This window comes from Bidens hawaiensis, unplaced genomic scaffold (assembly GCF_021521415.1).
Source record: "Bidens hawaiensis isolate Kalapana, Puna unplaced genomic scaffold, B.hawaiensis_p1.1 tig00002338_1, whole genome shotgun sequence".
In the NCBI taxonomy this organism is placed as follows: Eukaryota; Viridiplantae; Streptophyta; class Magnoliopsida; order Asterales; family Asteraceae; genus Bidens; species Bidens hawaiensis.
In genome coordinates this window covers 1,086,245-1,092,634 of record NW_027491126.1, presented here as the reverse complement: position 1 = coordinate 1,092,634, position 6,390 = coordinate 1,086,245, and the positions used below count along the sequence as shown (strand labels likewise).

The following is a 6,390-nucleotide window of genomic DNA, read 5'->3' as shown; positions in this document are numbered from 1 at the left end:
ATGAGCCATTAACAAGTATAACCAAACACGCACTACATATGATCGATTCAGAGATACACTTAATGAAATTATTACGATACTATAAAACAACCCCTAGTTTTTTCTCTCTCTTAATGAAAACTCCTAATCTAATTATACTTTAGTCTTAAAATGTTGTCGGGGTCACAAGTGATATTTTTCTTACAATTGATATTTTTAACATTTTTATATGTTTTCTTTTCTTTAGTTTCGGTACCGCTACGTGCCCAACCAATTTTTGTTGTTTGGCTCTTTCTTTGGTTTACTATAAAAAAAATACATGTTCATTTTACAAATTCATTTTTTGATTTAGTTCTGGTACCGTAATAAACCTAACATATACCAACTAAATTCGTGTCGATTTTCATAAGTTGTACATATACAAATACTGTTATAGGCGTCTATAAATTTACTTATTTGGATTTAGTGTTTGGGTCGTAACTTTGTTGTATGATCATATAGCCTTCACGTTTAATTCTGTCCGTATCTCTAAATTAGTAAATTTAACCAAAACTCTCATTTCTCTCTCTAAATTATATTGATTATTTAATAACTTGACACATCTAATTCTCCATCTCTCTCTCTATTTACATAAGTTGTCAAAAGTTTACTTTGTTACTGTTCAAATCATATTTAAAACGTAAAATATATAAACATGTTTTGCCCGTATGATCATATATTGTTAGCACACTTGTTTTGCTTTGCGTTGCAGAAAAGTCTGAAAAACACAACCCATATCACAAACAACCATTTCTAAACATCAATCTAGGTTATCACTATACCAAACAAAACTTACCAACAAAACAATCATTCAGCAGTAACATGTTCCAAAATATCATTTCAATAAACTCATAACATATGAAATTCTTGAGTCAAATAAATAGCTCCAATTTTATTTGACAAATGTCTTCACGAAGAGCGAGTAAATCAACACTAGTATGATTAAAACTCCAAGACAGAACATACAGCGAACATTGGAATGAAAGGTTGATTATTTATCACAATAACTTCCTTTAAAACACCACCACCGTCATCGATTGGCAGGATTAGTTGGCGACATCAGCCCTTTTCTTGGTGGTGTAAGGATAATACTCCTTACCTGTGTCGACCCTCGTGGTCTGACCGCCAACATCAATTGCTGCTAATGTAGCGGCAAGTGCAGCTCCGGCAGAGAGGGCTGTGGAAATGCTCTTGCCTACAAAGCATAAACACACAGTTCATCTCTCTGAAATCATATGATAAATTTTTCAATGGGTCCTGATCTAAAATCTTTGAGCCACCTTAGGAGTTAGAAACCCTATTTCATATATACATTGTATCTAACATCCTTAAAATCTACCCACTACCTATTAATGAGTCAGGTGTAAACGAGCCAAGCCGCTTGTCAGCTAATTGAGATCGGGTTGCTAGAAACTCGAATCAAGACAAGCTTAAATGGGCTCAAGCTGAAGATTCATTTATTGATCTCGATTAGACGTCTAAGCTTGCAAGCCTGTTACTTATGGCAAATAAAATATGCATTTTGTTCTTGTGATTTTTTCATCTGTGATCCCGAGCTAAATCTTTTATCTATTGTAGCAGAATGAATCATCGACTTGGAACCAATTCCATGGCAACTAGACCAAAGACTGAACGGGTAAACAAAACTACAGGAAGATCATAGGAGAATTTATTTATTCTATGCATGTCCCTAATGCTGTTACAGAACAGGATAAATTGCTCTCAACTAAATGAAGATAATAGGTGACTTTTATTATTCTACGCAGACTCCTAAATGCTATTACAGAATGTCACACCCTTAAAATCCACTAACGGAGTTTTACCGTCAGAGGGTGTGAACTAACAGGATCGGAATCATCAGTTATAATCAAACCATAAAATAAAGTTTCAAAACCATGAAAAACGTTTACGAGTAATTAAATGCGGAAGCGTAAAAACCTTTAACCAAAAGTTGCGTCACGCAGGACGACTTAAAACCAATGATAACTGTTAAAAATAAGTTTGCATAACAAAAGCGTTTTCAAGCAATGCATGTTCCTAAACCGCGCGCCCGCCTCGGCTACCTGAGAATAACATACTAAAAGTGTCAACACAAGGTTGGTGAGTTCACAAGTTATATAAAAATAAATCGTTTAGCGTTTGCGTTCAGCGTTTTACGTTAAGCGTTTTGCGTAACCACGTTACGGCGTTTTGCGTTAAGCGTTTTGCGTAACCACGTTACGGCGTTTTGCGTTAAGCGTTTTGCGTTACCAGATAGTGTTATGTCAAATTATATATCGATAGGTAGCTAGTCTATACAACAAGTATTACTAAGTGTTCGACACCGAAGCTGACTCGTTTAGTAAGTGCCTTGTCACCAGGTCCTCCAGACCATGGTACGTGTTAGCCAAAATTACACCCACTCGACCTCCAGTCGAGTTTAGCGTTGGGTGGGGTTTGTCAAACCCAGTAGTACTACTCAACAGTGACTCACTATTCTAAATATTAATCGGTTCGATGTGTAGGACTTCAAATATTTCGTTTGCCACTTAGCCTTTACAAGTGATATATAATTTATAACAAAATCTCAAATGCGTTGTGGAGTATGTTATCTCCCCCAAGTGAAAAGCGTTTGAAAACAGTTTAAAGAGGGGAAAGTGAAACTCACTGTTTGCGAAGAATTTCTCACAATAAATCACCAAGATGCGCGTCACCGAAAAACTCTCTCTAACGTTCTAAAACAACAAAGAGATTTTTCTAAGTGTCGGAATATTATCGAGTCTCTAGACCCGGCACATAATACCTATGCACATAACATGTTTCGTGTTTCGTTCGTGAATCGTGTGTGACTTTAACAAGTGTTTTTGTGACACATCACATGTGTAAGCAATCATATACGTGTCATGTATTCATAACGTACATTACTAGCAATTTTTCCCCGTAAGGGCATTTTGGTCAACAAATAACAATTAACTAGCCATTATTCCCCATAAGGGCATTTTGGTCAAATTATGACAATCAATTAGCAGTTATTCCCCGCAAGGGCATTTTAGTCAAAACACGACAATTATCTTGCAATCATTCTCCTCAAGGGCAATTTGGTCAAAACACGATAATAAATTAGCAAGTTTCATATTTCATGCATTTTCACAAAACTCAGCAGCTAGTTTCACCGAGACAGAAATCCTACTAGAAAGATTGTACTACTTCACCGATCATAGCATCTAAATTAATTTACCAAAAATCATCACAGAAGCACATATATCTTAGGTTTCCAGAACATATTTTATTACATTTTTATTCCTCATAGTTTTCTCACAATCATCAAATCATTACAGCAAACTCATAACAGTCAGATTCATGCACAACAGAATGTTATTTGCAATTCCCGTTAAACGAAAAATCCAATAAATGCAAGACCACTTGGGTTTGGTTCCTAACTCAATGAGTCAACTTCCAGAAGTGGAACCAACCCAATTGGTCTCGTAGTTCATGAGATATAACATTTACAACATAACCTAACAGCAGGTCTAACAGCTCAGCTTTGCACAACGTTTTTATAAAATCATAAAAGTTAACTTCTACTTGTCCAAAAATTACAAACTTATACTTTATAGAAACTAGACTCAACCTAGTTTACTGCAGTACCCACAATCTCAACCAACTTTCACGTTTACACTTCGTTACAGTCACTTAAACATCGTATACACATTCTGTCCAGAATCTGTTTGCATCTAAACTCAACATAATAACAATCTATGAACTATCATGCATCCATATAACCCTCTAGACCCATAAACACCATCCATGCACATCAATTTCACATTACATACAAGATTAGGGTTTGTGTTTGAACTCAAATCAAAGACACAACAATCACCATACAACAAGATTCAATCTAGTTATCAAATCATCATCCAAATAACAACAATCATGTTAGCTATGTACATACTGAAAATCGGCAGCCTAGGGTCTGTGGTTAACCCAACAAACATCAAAATCAAGCAACAAGAATGTAAAGGATGATCAATTATACCTTCCTAGCACCTAGTTCTTCAATCAAACACTTGATTTGGTGTTGTATGTGTGTGTATTGATGGACGGCAGCCAAGGAGAGGTGAGGAGAGGGTTCCGATCGGCACTTAGGTTTAGAATATTAATAAGTTAGGGTTAAGGTTAAGGATCTATTTACAAACACACAAGTTACACTCAAGTCCCTCTACTTTCAAGTGTTGTTTTTCTAACTTAACTAACTTAGTTCTTGTTTCTTGTCTAGCATTACACACCATATAATCAAGTAACACATATGTTAACACATAATTATCCCATAATTATTATGTTGACGTTTTTCGTTTATTCCTCAATCGTTTGCGTCAACTCGTTTGCGTTTCGGTGCAAATCCCGAAAGACTACACATGTAGTAAGTGTTAAGCGTCATTTAAACCCTAATTTAAATGTAATGAAGTGTGCGTTATAGATTTAGTGATCTTAAGTTTGAATTGACGGAGTTGAGTTAACGGAGTTAACCTGAAATTGACGATTGTCACACAGAACAGGATCAGTTTCTCCACTTCTTAAAGTCTTATTTGCATCTTTGTTGTGTCACAACCGTTCAAAAAGAAATGGGCTCGAAAATAACCACACTTCTTTAATATACATATATATAACTTTTAGCATGATAATAAGCAGTGTTGTAAAAATTCTAGTAAATCTCCTAAGATTTGGATTGTCTCAAAGTATTTGGTTTGGGCTGTAAAACCTTTCCTAATTAGGATAATGCAACTGATAGCACACAACAACTTCTAAGTTTCAAGATCAAAGAAACATGGAATTTGATAGCAAACAACAGCAACTTAATATCTCTAAATTGCAAAAACATTTAGTTGAAGTGTTGAACAAAAGAATACTAACCTTTAAAACCAAGAATGGCAGCACCAGCAACGAACCCACCGACTGCTCCATTAACAAAGTCCCTCTTCATTCGGTAATGCTGTGTCAACTGCTCTACCCCAATATACAATGGCAGCAAAAGTCAACCCATGGTTACCCATCATCTTCAATGTCCTAATCAAACCGGGTAAAGCAACATTTCTCTCAACACGGGGTACATCCAACCAAGTAGCAACTACGGTTCCCCAAATGGTTCCTGCGGCCAAACCAGTGGCAGTACCCTTCATAGTTTTTGTCAGTGAGGAATCTTCTTCCTCCAAGTATCTACAGTCCGTTGTATCCATTATTCTCTACTAACTGAATAAATCAGTTCAAAATACTTCAGGTTTAAATTCAAATCAGGTAAAAACTGCACAAAAGAGCAAGATCATAAGGCATTCACAATGGGTTCTCTAGTTCATCCTTATAATTCACAATGGCTAAAATCATCTTTATCTTTAAATATATATTTTTTTTCTTTTTATATTGTTTATATATTACAAATCAGGTAAAACTAAGTTGTTATTATTATTATTATTATTATTATTATTCTAACTCAGGAGTAATCTAGCTCATTCAATATTTCAGGAACTCATTTTCCCTTTTCAATTCCACAAAAAACCTTTGAACAAAATATGAAAGTTCTAAACATGAATATACTGGATACATTAACTGAAAACAAAACTAAAATGACATAATAATATGATAAAAAAAACAATTCTGCATATATCAGAATAACTAATATAAATTTCCTTTTCAATTCCCCCAAAAACCTTAAAAATAATAAAATCTGAAATTGTAATGTGTAAACATGAAATTGAAGTAGAACAGGATACATCTACTGAAAACGGGAGCTAATACGAAGCCCAATTTCAAGTGACAATCGACTTGACGTAACGATAATGCTAACCCTAGAATCTAAATCAACGGATGAAACTGTTCTACTATCTGATGAAAGAAACATAAAGGAAGAGATTTATAATAGAAATGTAATAATGTGTGCGCGTGAATGGAGAAAGGCTCACCGGACGCCGGAGAGTGATCGGATTTGCGGTGACCAAACCAAAGATCGGAGCGGACGAACAGACGACGGGTACTTTTAATTTGTAAATATATTGGATTTGTTTTCGTCACCAAACCCTGGTTTAGTTATAAGTTGTTACGAGCCGAGCCGCTCGCGCGCTACTCGAAATCGGCTCGTAACTTGAGCTTAAAAGTAAGCTCATTTAATAAATGAATCCGAGCTCAAGCTTTACTTATCGAGATCAAACTGACCCGCAAGCCTGTTATTTGAATAACTTTTTATAAAAATAACTAAATAACATAATATATTATGTTATATAAAAAATTAAAATTCAAAAAATATCTATATTAAAATACTTATAAATATAACAAAATTAAATAATTAATAGTAATCGAACCGAGCTCGAGCTTCAAAAACAAATAAACGAGACGAGATCGGTC

General features: G+C 35.0%; 1 pseudogene across 1 annotated transcript; it reads right to left on the bottom strand.

Annotated features, from left to right (window-relative positions):
- Window positions 1–842: 842 nt before the first annotated feature.
- Window positions 843–6,057, bottom strand: LOC143618178 (outer envelope pore protein 16-3, chloroplastic/mitochondrial-like; annotated as a pseudogene). Its single transcript, XR_013150967.1, has 3 exons — window positions 5,952–6,057; window positions 4,909–5,244; window positions 843–1,213 (listed from the first exon to the last, which is right to left on the bottom strand). The product of XR_013150967.1 is annotated as an outer envelope pore protein 16-3, chloroplastic/mitochondrial-like (transcript).
- Between the last annotated feature and the right edge of the window lie 333 nt (window positions 6,058–6,390).